The sequence below is a fragment of the Octopus bimaculoides genome, chromosome 20 (genome assembly GCF_046866305.1).
Source record: "Octopus bimaculoides isolate indiv1 chromosome 20, ASM4686630v1, whole genome shotgun sequence".
NCBI classification, from domain to species: Eukaryota; Metazoa; Mollusca; class Cephalopoda; order Octopoda; family Octopodidae; genus Octopus; species Octopus bimaculoides.
In genome coordinates this window covers 25,138,010-25,151,203 of record NC_142947.1, presented here as the reverse complement: position 1 = coordinate 25,151,203, position 13,194 = coordinate 25,138,010, and the positions used below count along the sequence as shown (strand labels likewise).

Genomic DNA, 13,194 nt, shown 5'->3' with positions numbered 1-13,194 from the left:
TGTGTGCGTGTGTGTTGGTTTACTTGCATGTTTGTGTATGTGTATCAATATGCGTACATGTGTTTGTGTCTTTGTGTGTAATTATACAAATGTATGTTTGTGTGATAGCGTGCATGTGCGCGCGTGTGTGTGCACATGTGTGTGTATGTACGTGTGTGTATGTGTGTCTTTATACGCGCGAACTCAGTGTTGGTGCGTTTGTCGAAAGAGAAAGGAAGAAGTAGAGGAATAACAAAGGAAAGAAGAGAAGATGATGAAGATGTTTGCTAATACCATATAATAGACTGTATTGACAGTGTACTTGCAGAAAACCATATGGCCAGACACTATTATAGTGCTGTGTGTATTGTGTGTGTGTGTGTGTGTGTGTGTGTGTGTGTCTGTGTGGGTGTAAAAGGAAGAGACTGATAGTGAAAGAGAGAGATGCAGTTACAATATAGCATAAACTCTGACGCCACCACCTCCGCTGCCGCCTCCACCACCTCCGCTGCCGCCTCCACCACCACATCCACTACTACTACCACAAGAAGTAGTAATAGTATAGCTGCAACTACTACAGATACTACAACTACTACTATTACCATTATAACTACTACTTTAGCTACTACTAAAAGTAGTAGTAGTAGTAGTAGTAGTAGTAGTAGTTAAAGATGCTGTGGTGGTAGTTTCAACTACTGTTAAAGGTGTAAAGCAGGATTTAGAAAACAGTTTGATTTTATGAATTCTGCAGTTGATGACAGGTAAGTTGCTCTGCTGCTACTGCTGCTGCTGCTGCTGCTGCTGTTGTTGTTGTTGTGGTGGTGGTGGTGGTGGTGGTGGTGGTGGTAATTTGGCTGTTACTGTTGATGATGATATTTATGTTGTTATTGTTGTTTTTGTCCAGGTTAATCTCTGATTCCGCAAACCTATGTTCAAAGGCCTTCCGACCGTGACGAGTTCCTCTTTTTTACATTAAGGCCCATACAGAAATGCATATTTTTACCTTTTTTATTTTACGGGGCTACTTCCTTGAATCGACCCCAGCACTTATTTGCTTTTTTAAGTCTAGTACTTGATATTGGTTCTTTTTTTGCCGACCTGCTAAGTTACGGGAACGTAAACACACCAAGACCGATTGTCAAGCGGTGATGGTGGACAAATACACATACACGCGCGCGCGCGCACATACATATATACGATGGACTTCTTTAAGTTTCCGTCTACCAAATCCACTCACAAGGTTTTGGTCAGCCCGAGGCTAAAGTAGAAGACACTTGCCCAAGGTGCCACGCAGTAGGACTAAATCCAGAACCATGTGGATGGGAACCAAGTTTCTTACCACACAGCCACACCTGTGCATAGTTATGTTTTTCTTTAGTTTTTCATTGTGAAAGATGATTCGAAGGATATTTTGGCTACTATGTCTAACAAATCGTGCGACCACCTAGTGCTCCTATAACTTTAGCCCCCGCTCCACGGTGTAGTTGTTACTGTAGATTACCTATTACCTTTAGCCCTACTTGGACCCCAGATGGCTTCGATCCAATCTGGACCAACTGCTTTTATTTTTGTTTTTATTTTTATTTTACTTCTTTCAATTATTTGACTGCGGCCATGCTGGAGCACCGCCTTCAGTCGAACAAATCAACCCCTGGACTTATTCTTTCTAAGCCTAGTACTTGTTCTATCGGTATCTTAAGCCGAGCCGCTAAGTTACGGGGAGGTAAACACACCAACATCGGTTGTCGCACGATGGTGGGGGAGACAAACACAAGCACAAATATAAATACACACACACACACACACACACACACACATATACACTCACAAAACTTTGGTCAGTCCAAGGCTATAGTAGAAGACACTTGCCCAAGGTGCCACGCAGTGGGACTGAACTCTGAACTATGTGGTTGGGAAGCAGTTGTAATTTGTTTTTCTTCTTATGTAGGACTCCGTTTATTCAGTAATGTAGGGTGCAGTCTGAGAGAGGTTTAACTGTTATTTCTAGCTTCTTATTGTTAACGTTGCTATTGCTATCGCAGCTGAAGTTGCTGTTGTTGTTACCACTGTTGTTATTGTTGTTGTTGTTGTTGTTGCTACTGCTGTTAAGGATGTGTAATTTGACAGCGGATTCTTTCAAATTCTTAACGTTTTGAGTTCAAAATCCACCGAGGTCAGCTTTGCATTCCATACCTCTGGGGGCAATAAAAACAAGGTATCTTTCATGTAGGTGTAGGAACAGTCGTGGCTATGTGCTAAAAAGCAGTGATTCCTTCCCTTTTTCATGGCAGAAATATGATTTCTCGGAGATTTGGTTGCCATTTCTAGCCTTTGGATCATGTCGACATCAACGTCACATATTGTCTCTGTATCCCAAATCCAAATGAGAGAGGAGATGCACGTATAAAATACAGCTTCTTTGTCATATAATCTTTTTATATGTATTTTATATATCTTTTATTCAGGAGTAACTAATTTTGATACGGATTCATATGTATTTTAATGTGTCAGTTGAGTTTTATATATCTTTAATGTTAATTAAAAACGGGTATACGTGTGTGTGTTTTTATGCATGTATAGTCAGATAGATTACGCATGCGTATTCAAGCTTGTACATACATGTGTATTTACGCAAAAGTGTTTGTATGTGTGAATTTGTGAGGATGTAAACTAAACTCGTACATGATGAATATGTGTGCGTTAGTAGAAATGTGCACATGTACGGGGAAATATATACACATAAAAGTAAAGATATATGCGACCGATATATATATATATATATATATATATATAAGCATACACACACGCACACGCGTGCGCGCGTGCGCGCATGCACACGAACATATATTGTTATATTTGGAGTTGGTCATTTTCTGTCAATAAAACACAGGTACTATTTATTTACCCATCATAACTATCCGTCTGATAAGGGTACACCAGGAACAAGCATCACAACCATATATGCGCGACGTAGTGATCTCATATCAAGATAAACAGCGCATGACCTCGCAGGTGGGGCCCAGTTAGAATCTTCGTCAGGTCGAGATTTAAGGATGTTGAACGAAACACCCATGTTTCCAAAGTTGAATTATCCAAACCCCAAAGAATTCCTCTCAATACATGGCTATGATGCTACCCCACTACCTCGGCTCGTGATCAGAGATGCACACATCGTCAGCCACTAAAGGACATGCTCAACTGGTTAAGGTCAAGCAACTGACAAGCAAATCTGTGGTAGTAAGCAGAATATTTGCTGTGACCCATCTTTTATACCAAGACAAAGCAATGTGCATGATAACACTTCCAGTCAGTTAAGATCAGAAGCCATGAGAGTCACTGCCTGCTTCAGTATTAAAAGAAATCATTGTCGGGAACTATCATAGATAACTTCCAGATGTCCTTGGCCTGGCAGTGCTACCGGGGAGCGCTAGCGATCGAGATAAACTCTACAGGCACGGATGTGCTGTCAGACGTGCTTGTCCGAAGTACGCACAGAGTGACGAAACTGTTCTGCACGCCTTCGTTCAGTATCCGGGCATTGCTGACTTGTGGGGTTATGTCGAACAGCTGCAGTCACATGTGAGACGGATCCATTTGTCGGCCGAGTCTGTAGTGATGATCACCCCGCCGCCCTCTTTCAATCTGGTAGGCAAGGCAGTTTCCCTTTGCCTAGTGGTTGTGGCGAAAGAAGTTGTTCGGTGGACAAGGCTGAAAAGCATGAGGACAAATACATTCCTCTTTGGTAGAGCTCTCATTGACATCTTCAAGTTTTACTTAAAAAGGAAATTGAGAGTAATGCTGTCGTCGAGTGAGTTTATTAAAAGATGGGTGAAATTTATGAAGATAGCATGAGTGGAAGGTACCTTCACTCCGTATATACCTGCAAGTCGGAGAGAAGGTATTGGATAGGGCACTTGCTCTTGGGGTTTCAGAGAAATCTCGGACAGCGGGGTTCCTCGATTATCCCTAGAGGTCTTCCTGTATCAGGAGGGTCATATCTCTATCATCGTCCCCGCCACCTTTTTTTACCTTTCTATGCTATGCATATGTCCCGTCTTTTTCAGTGTATACCGTGCATACTTTCTTTCTTTTTATCATTTCATTATATGTAAACCCGCACACTTTATGCCTGTCTTTGTATTGTCACCCTCATCCTTCGTCCTTGTAGCAAATAAATGAAATCATTATTATTATTATTATTTTCGTATACACACAACAGATTAGAATGTTGGAAAAGAAAAAAACTTAACATTGGGCTACGACAAGTATCCTTAGGTGCCTAGAACCCTCCTAAGTATCCTAACTGTCCATAATAACACCATTTTCTGGAGCTGTACTAAACTGGGTTTTATGCCTATTTCCTCTATCTATTTGTTCAGATCTTCAGGGATAGTTCCGAATGCACCTATAACTACTGGGATACATTTTACCCGCACTTCCATAGTCTCTGTAATTCAATGGTTAGGTACTGGTACTTTGCTATCTTTCCCATACTTCTCATATTGATTTTCTCCACAAAACAGTGTACATGATAACACTTCCAATCATTTAAGATCAAAAGCCATGAGAGCCACTGCCTGGTACAGCATCAGGGCTTTATTATTATTATTATTATTATTATTATTATTATTATTATTATTATTATTATTATTATTGAGTGAGAAAGCAGTGCATGCCATTGGGGTAAAATATACGAAGCCCATTATACCCATCATGACTACCCGTCTGATAAGGGTATACCAGGCACATGCATCACAACCATATGTGCGCGACATGGTGATCACATATCAAGATAAACAGCGCATGATCTCGCAGATTGGGCCCAGTTAGAATTTTCATCAGTTCGATTAGCCCATCCCGCTCAAAAGGTCCCTGAATAAGGTTTGTTTAAGGATGTTGAGTAAAACACCCATGTTTCCAAAGGTGAATTATTCAAACCCCAAAGAATTCCTCTCAACACATGGCTATGATGCTCCCCCACTACTTCTGCTCATGATCAGAGAGGCACATATCATCAGCCACCAAGGGACATGCTCAACTGGTTAAGGTCAAATAACTGACAAGCAAATCTGTGGTATTGAGCAGAATATTTACTGTAGCCCATCTTTTATACCAAGACAAAACAACGTACATGATAACACTTCCAATCAATTAAGATCAGAAACCATGTGAGCCACTGCCTGATACTGCACCTATCGTCATTATTATTATTATTATTGTTCAGTAGTTTTATTTTTATAACGTGCTTTCACTTCACTACCGAGCGCAGCTCTGTGCGCCTTGGGTATGTGCTGTGGTTTGCTGTGGTGCTCTTATGGTTACTGTATTGAAAGTGTTTTGCGTAGTATGTGTGCAGTACCCAGTAGTGCAATTTTCTGTATGTTATATATATTTCTAAGTCCTGGTGTTTTTGTTATGTATTTGTCTGAATATTTTTTATATTATACCTAAGGCATCTACTATGATAGGAATTGTTTCTGTTTTTAGATTCCACATTCGAGTTACCTCTATTTCCAGGTCTTTGTATTTTGAAAGTTTTTCCATTCCTTTTAGAGAAACGTTGTCGTCTGCTAGTATTGATACATCAATTAGAAAGCATTTTTTTTCTTCATGATCTTTGACAACTATATCTGGTCTATTGGCCTTAATTTCTCTATCTGTGTGTATTGGCATATCGCAGAGTATGGTTGCTTTCTCGTTTTCTGTGACCTTTTCTGGCGCGTGTTTATACCATCTTTTTCTGTTGTTATTCCATAGTGTTGGCATAGCTTCCAGTGTATATAGGTCCCAGTTTTGTCGTGTCTGTGAATATATTCCTTCTTAGCCAGGACTGGGCAGCCAGAGATAATATGATTTATTGTTTCTTGTCCATCTCCACATATTCTACAATTACTTGTTATATTTCTTTTCATTATGTGTCTTTGGTAATTTCTGGTGGGGAGGCTTTGGTCTTGTGCAGCAATTAAAAATCCTTCAGTCTCTGCTTTGAGTCCTGAGCTTCTCAGCCATTGCTGGGATTTTTCTCAGTCTATTTCTTTCGCATTTAGTTTAGCCCAGTATTTACCATGTAGGGGCTTTTCTTGCCATCGTTTTATCATGGTCCGTTGCTGTTCTAGTTTTAGTTTGGATTTCATTTATTTTATAGCTTTTGTTGTTTCTTCTTCTTCTTCTTCTTCTTCTTCTTCTTCTTCTTCTTCTTCTTCGTATTTGTTAGGTAGATTGATTTCTTGTTTGTATTTGTCAGCTTCCTTAAATACTGAAAACAGCTTTTTGTTTTGCTCGTGTTTTGTGGCTATTTGTATTAGTTTCCCTTGCTTTTGGAGTAGGTATTTTTGCAGTCCTATGGTGGTTATTTTATAATAGTTTTCTAGCTGTATAAGACCCCTGCCACCTTCTGTGCGTTGTATATATAGCCTTTCTATGTCAGATTTTGGGTGGTGCATCCTATATCCTGTCATTATTTTTCTTGTTTTCCTGTCTATTTTACATAGTTCGTTTAGTGTCCAGTTAAGGATGTTGTAGCTGTAGCTTATAACTGGGACAGATAAAGTGTTGATACCCATTATCTTGTTTTTAACATTGAGCTCTGTTTTTAGTATTGATCTAACTCGTCTATAGTACTCTTTCTTTATTTTTTCTTTCATTTGTGTATGTTGTATCCTATCTAGTTCATTGACTCCTAAATACTTGTATGGTTGGTTTTCGTCTAGTTCTCTTATTTCATTGGCTTTATCTAGTGTTATATTGCTGCTTTTAACTAATTTTCCTCTTTTCAGGGTTGCTTTGGCACATTTTTCTAATCCGAATTTCATATCTATTTCCTTGGTAAAGCCGTGTACTGTCTGTAGTAGTGTTTCTAGCTCTTTGTCGTTTTTAGCATATAATTTTAGGTTATCCATATATAGAAGGTGGCTGACTGTTTTTCCGTAGCATTTGTAACCGCATCCAGTTCTATTTAGCAATTCTGTTAAAGGTGTGAGTGCCAGGCAGAACAGGAGTGGAGAGAGCGTGTCTCTCTGGAATATTCCTCTTCTAATGGGGATGGCTTTCGTTTTCACAAGTCCCTCTTTTGCTTCGAGCTGTAGCACTGTTTGCCATTTGTTCATTGAGTGCCATATGTATATTATAATAATTGGTGCCACCTTGTTTATGGCTTGCGTTTCCAGAATCCGCGTGTGGGGAACTCTGTCGAAGGCCTTTTGGTAGTCCACCCAGGCCATACTGAGGTCTTTCTTCTTTCTGCGGCTGTCTTCAGTTATGACTTTATTGATCAATAATTGATCTTTACAGCCGTATGAGCCCTTGCAGCATCCCTTCTGCTCTTCTGGAAACAGGTTGTTATTTTCCAGGTGTTTACTCAATCTCTGCGATATTATTGCAGTAAAGGCTTTGTAGATCGTAGGGACACAGGTTATAGGTCTATAGTTTTGTGGTTTCTCCGTTTCCGTGGATTTGGGGATTAAGATGGTTTTCCCTTTTATGAGCCATTCAGGCATTGTCTCTGGCTCTGCTAGTATGTTGTTAAAGTTTTCTGCCAGCTTTTTATGCATTCCTGGCAGGTGTTTTAACCAGAAATTGGGGATCTTGTCGTGTCCAGGTGCCTTCCAGTTGCTTAGTCTTTACAGTGTCTGGGTGACCTCTTCAGTTGTTATAGGGGCCCAGAGTTGCTCAGGTGCTAAGTTCGTTGTTTTAATGTTCCTTTTCTGGGGTTGTTGCTTCACCGACCATATTTGTTTCCAGAATTTCTCTAGTTCTTCTGCTGTTGGTGCTGCAGTAATGTCTATTTTATTTTTACCCAGTTCTTGGTAGAGTTTTTTGGGGTTGGATTTGAACTGTTTGTTTTGTTCAAAGAAACGTTGGCGTTTCTCATACCGGCGGATCCTTTGTGCTTTGGCAAGGATGTCTTGCTTTAGTTTTTCTTTTGCCTCAGGTAAGTCTTTTTCTGTAATGCTGTATTTGTACAGTATTTTTGTTTTCTTCCTGTTACTTAGTTGTGTTGATTGTTTACTAATTTCGTTGAGAATCGATAAATCTTTTCTCTTTTTTTTAATTTTGTTCTGGATGTTATTTATCCACAAGGTTTGTTTGGGTGGTAGAACTCCTGTTCGGATGGGTTTGAGTGAGTATCCTGCTTCTTTTGTAGCTGCAGTGGTTGCCGCATATATTATGTCATTTAGCTCAGTGATATTGCCTGTTGTTTCTGTGGTTGTTAGTTCCGTGACGGCCAGGTTTATGCTATTTATTACTGATGTTGTTTTATTGTCTATTTTGATTTTTGGGAGATATAATCTGTGGTCCATTCTAAGATCTGTGGTTTTCAGTTCTTTGGTTATTCTCATTTTCATAGTATCGTAATTATTAGGTTTCCCTTCGTTATTCCCAGGCTTTAGATTTGTTTTGCCTTCCTTTTCATTCATATGTTTGTCTGTGGTGTTCTGGATTGGTGCTTTTTGTACACTATTATACATCTCTACGGTCTGGGTTTGTTGTTTTTTGTTTACTTCGTTTTTGCCGGAAATGTTACGTTTGTCCTCGTGTTTTGCTATCTCCGTGTTTATATTATTATTTGGCATTGCTGTGTGACTACTATCTAGATTTTCCTGATGTATTTTTCCTTTCAATTGTTCTATTTCTATTTCTGATATTTTTTTGCTTTTAGAATATATCTTCTTATGTTAGCTAGTTTGTTAGGGTTCATTGTTTTATCGAGGTCTATATTTACATTATTTTTCTTCCATATTTTATATGTATGTGTTTGTTGCGTTTTCGTTTTTTGGGTAGAGCACTGCTGTGAAATAGGCGTATAGTATCGAAATGTATTCCTCACGTGTCCATTTATGCCGTTTTGGTTTTGTTTGCGGGACATGAGGAACAACGTCCGGTCCTTTATTTTGACGGTCATCGTTTTCGTAGGGTACCGGTTCGTTTATTTCTGTTGTCAGATTGTTTTGCACGTTCAGATCTTCGTATTTTTTTCGTAACAAGCTTACAGTACGCACTTCTCGATTGTTATTCTTGGGTGTAATAATACCGGTGTTATTTAATCTGTTTGTAATTTCTTTGTACATGGTGTTTTGGGGTTCGAAGATGGTTTGATTTTGATGTAACACGTGTGTTTACGATCGCTGTGCGGGTAGTGGAGGTATCAAGTTAAAATACATCATTCATTATATTTGGAAAAATAGAAATAAATTTCAATGAGTATTACTTACTCGGATATAGTCCAACCCTTTGTCAGCTATTTTTTGGCTCAATGTGATGTCTTTATTTCCAATGTTTTTGGATAAGTTTCGGAGCAGTGATTTATCGTTCTCACATGTTAAACTTCCCCGGTGTAGTCTGTTATTATTATTATTATTATTATTATTATTATTATTATTATTATTGTGTGTGTGTGTGTGTGTGTGTGTGTGTGTGTGTGTGTGTGTGTGTGTGTGTGTGTGTGTGTGTGTGTGTGTGTGTGTGGATACATTTTTTAAAAATACTTTTGAGTATATACCAAATTTTACCTCAATAGAGGGAGGAAAAGCAATTACATGGAAATAGTTTAATATTTATATATATTACATTCTTAAATTATATACTTAAATATTAACTTATTAGATGGTATCTATGAAGATTCATCATTGGTATTTACTGGTATTTAATAAAGGGGTACTAAGGCGAAAGAACATATTAACTGTATATTAATTAAATTATAATCAATAATTAATTAAATTAACATCAATAGAGAAGATTTATGGAAAATGTATAATAATTCAAGTATTTAAACTAAAAATTGTTTATTTACTTATTTAGCCTGTATCTATAAAGACTGATACCTGCTTAATGAATATTGATGTTATAGGACATGCTAACTATATACTAATTATAAACTAAGAGGTATATTATAGATTTTAAAAGTTTTTAGTGTTAATCCGTACATGATATTATAGTTTCTTAGAGGTACTTAATTAGAAGGGCTACATACATAAGGCCCTTTTATATATACATATATATATATATTGATATATATATACATATATATATATATTGATATATATATACATATATATATATATATATATATATATATATATATATATATATATATATATATATATATATATATATATATATATGCACATGTAGAAAATGGCGATCAGAATTTCGCACGTCTGATTATCGCTCCTGGAAAAATTGCAAAAGCTCGGTTTCGTATGGAGTCAATAGAATATTCTGATTGAGATATATAATGATTATATGTAATAAAACACATTATGATAAAATTCAAGCTCAATCTACGAAATATCTGCCTGTGTTAAAATACCTTCCATTGGATTCATGCACACGTGTCATGATGAACGGACATAAGTAATGACTTGTAAAAGATATCATTTATAGTTAAAGGTAAGGTGTTATACTTTTACGAACCACTATATCGTATCCAAAAGTAGCTTTGTTTACACTTACACTTCGTGACTTCGCCTGCCGTTAAACACATCGATTTGTGAAACGTGATAAAGTCATAAACTGATCGGTAACTTTTCCTGCTTTATATCTTTTGACTGTACATGTGCTGCAGTCTGTTTCAGCACTCTAATTCATGAATTAATTACTTAATTTCTACGGATCTCCCTTCTCACATCCCCCTCCGTATCTCTATCAATTGATCTATGTGCGTACATAGGAATATACCTATAGAAATTGTTATATTTCGGGATGGTTATTTTTTTTATTTTACCAAATAACCACACGCACTATCTGCTCGTTCAGTTTTATTATTATTCTTATTTTTATCTGAAATCTTTCATCACACATTTTGTGACCTCTTCAGCGTATCTCCAACTGTCCTGCTTAGTTCATTCTGTCTTTCATAGAATATTTGTTTCAACACACGATTTCACATTAGGAATCTTGCAAAAGAAATACATAAACGCATCTATAGAAAGATTAGTGATATATATTCAAGCATACATATATAGATTATTCTCTGTGTCTCACATATAGATATATTCACTCATAGGACTACGCAATTTATACATTTCCTTTTCTCTCCCACTCCCTATCTCTGCATAAGTATATCCACTCGTAGATCAATACAAATCTGCACATTTTTTTTCTTTTTTCTCTCTCTATCTCTATCTCTCTCTAAATATATACAGGATGAAACAGCCGTAATCAGATTAAAGATGTCTCGAAACTGGAGGAGTCCAGAATTGGGATTATTTTTGAGAGGTTGGAAAATATCGGAAGGGGACAACCTAAACTATAATAACAGCAGCACTAAAGAGCAGTAGTTACACAAGAACCACAGCCTATATGGAGCAAAAGAAACAAGAATTCAACCGCTCCTATGCTCTCATCAGACCGCACATTAGCATCTTTGAAAACAAACTTGAATAAGATGACAAAGATGGAGAGACTGATGTGAGTGAGGGATGTTCCCTTGGCTGTACTTACTTCCAAGCAAACAAAGATGAGACCATGAGTAAGATATCTGTCAAGAAAGAAAATACCAGCACTAATGACTCTAACACCACCAATGCAAATAACCAAAGTGACGAAAGGGTTAAAAAGAAAAGGAAAAGAAAATGAAGATAAAAAGATAGCAAAAGCCTCTGGAAACAAACAGAAACAAAAATGGTGATGATGACACAACTATAAAAGAGGAAGAAAATAAAAACAGCTCCCAAGAAGAAGCAAGGAAAGAAATAAGTTAGACTGTCAATATGCGAACGTACCAATAGTTAAAAAGAAAACAAACACAGGGACAAGAAAGATGCCCCAAATAATAGAAATGAAAAGAAGAGAAAGCACACATGGGTGTGTAAATACCATCTGTGCGGTGTCTGCTCGCATGCAGCCAATAGTGCAAACTGCGGTTTCCCACACCCAAAACCGTGACACAGCTGCATGTGCCAGGACAAAACATTCCTCCAAAGGGATCAAAGTATAAACAAAAGCCCCAAAGGGGATAAAGTAGCCTGCACCAAAACGAAAATACGCTGATGTAGCGTGCACTACCTCCAATAGTCAGCCCAGTATAGATACTACATAAGGGTTGCAGCTGAGTTACAATCTTTTTATGCATGGTACAAAAGACTGTACGGCAACGGACTTAGCCTCAAGTCATCTCCACCAACAGACAAGACCACTACAGCTAATGGATCCATGGTGGTCACTACTGGGATCAGCGCAGATGTCACATCGATACTCTTACTAAACATTAGAGGACTGTTACAACTCAATAACAGTACCAACATTCTTTTCCTGAGAAACCCTGTGGCGTGCAATCAAGCCTCGTGCATAGCATTCACCGAAACACACCAAAACTCCGATATCGCAGATGCAGAAATACATATACCAAAGTATGCTATATGGTGGAGTTGCAATGAACTTCCGTGAAGACATCATGCCCCAGATCTTTTTGTCATGCTCAAACTTGGCGTGTGACACACTAATTGTATATATATAACACAAATCGATATAGTTATATGTACTACTATCTCCCACCAGGAGCTCCAAATCACATGGATCTATTTGAAGATTGCCTTGCAAATATAGCTGTCCTAACCAAATTAGAACAACACAGTAATATATTCCTCATGGGAGACTTCAACCTGACCAACGTAGGATGGTCTGAGGGTCATTTTCTCTAAGGAGTGACGCGGTACGAACAAAGGCAGGTGGAATACCTGTTCAAGCTCACCAACACATTATACACGGAGCAAGTAGTATAGTAACCAACCAGGACAAGCACTATACTTGATCTCTGCTTTACAAACAATATAGATTTCATCCATAATGTGAAAGTAACACCAAGGTTAGTCTCAGATCACAATATAATAGAGCTGACCAAACATGGATCAAAGGAATCCCCTGACGTGCACCCTATGAGAAGCACCTAAAATCTATTAAATCTGAACTTCCAGAACGCAGACTGGAAATTGTTTGTGAAGATCATCAAACACAATTGGCCTCTATGTCTTTCCACATCTAACATCGTCATGAAGCTAAATGAATTCATATCCGTAATGCAAGTCATATGCTTCGAGTTTGTCCCAGAAAGAAAGGCCACTGTACATAAAAACAAATTCCCAGACAAAGTTCTTATGAGACGGTGCGCAAAGATTGCAAACCACCTAAACAGAGAACTCGATAATAATGAAAAATACCACCCGAAAACAACACCGATGGAGATTGAGAAAAATCTGAAATGCTCTCATGGAAAGA

The 13,194-nt window shown here is 37.9% G+C and overlaps 1 protein-coding gene across 1 annotated transcript in view; it reads left to right on the top strand.

Annotated features, from left to right (window-relative positions):
* The first annotated feature begins 624 nt into the window (after positions 1–624).
* The window catches only part of LOC106879112 (thyrotropin-releasing hormone receptor), an 85,360-nt gene continuing 72,790 nt past the window's right edge, over positions 625–13,194 (top strand). Inside the window, exon 1 of the mRNA XM_089338241.1 lies at positions 625–740. The gene's annotated coding sequence lies outside the window, so the exon portion shown is untranslated. The remainder of the gene's footprint in view (positions 741–13,194) is intronic.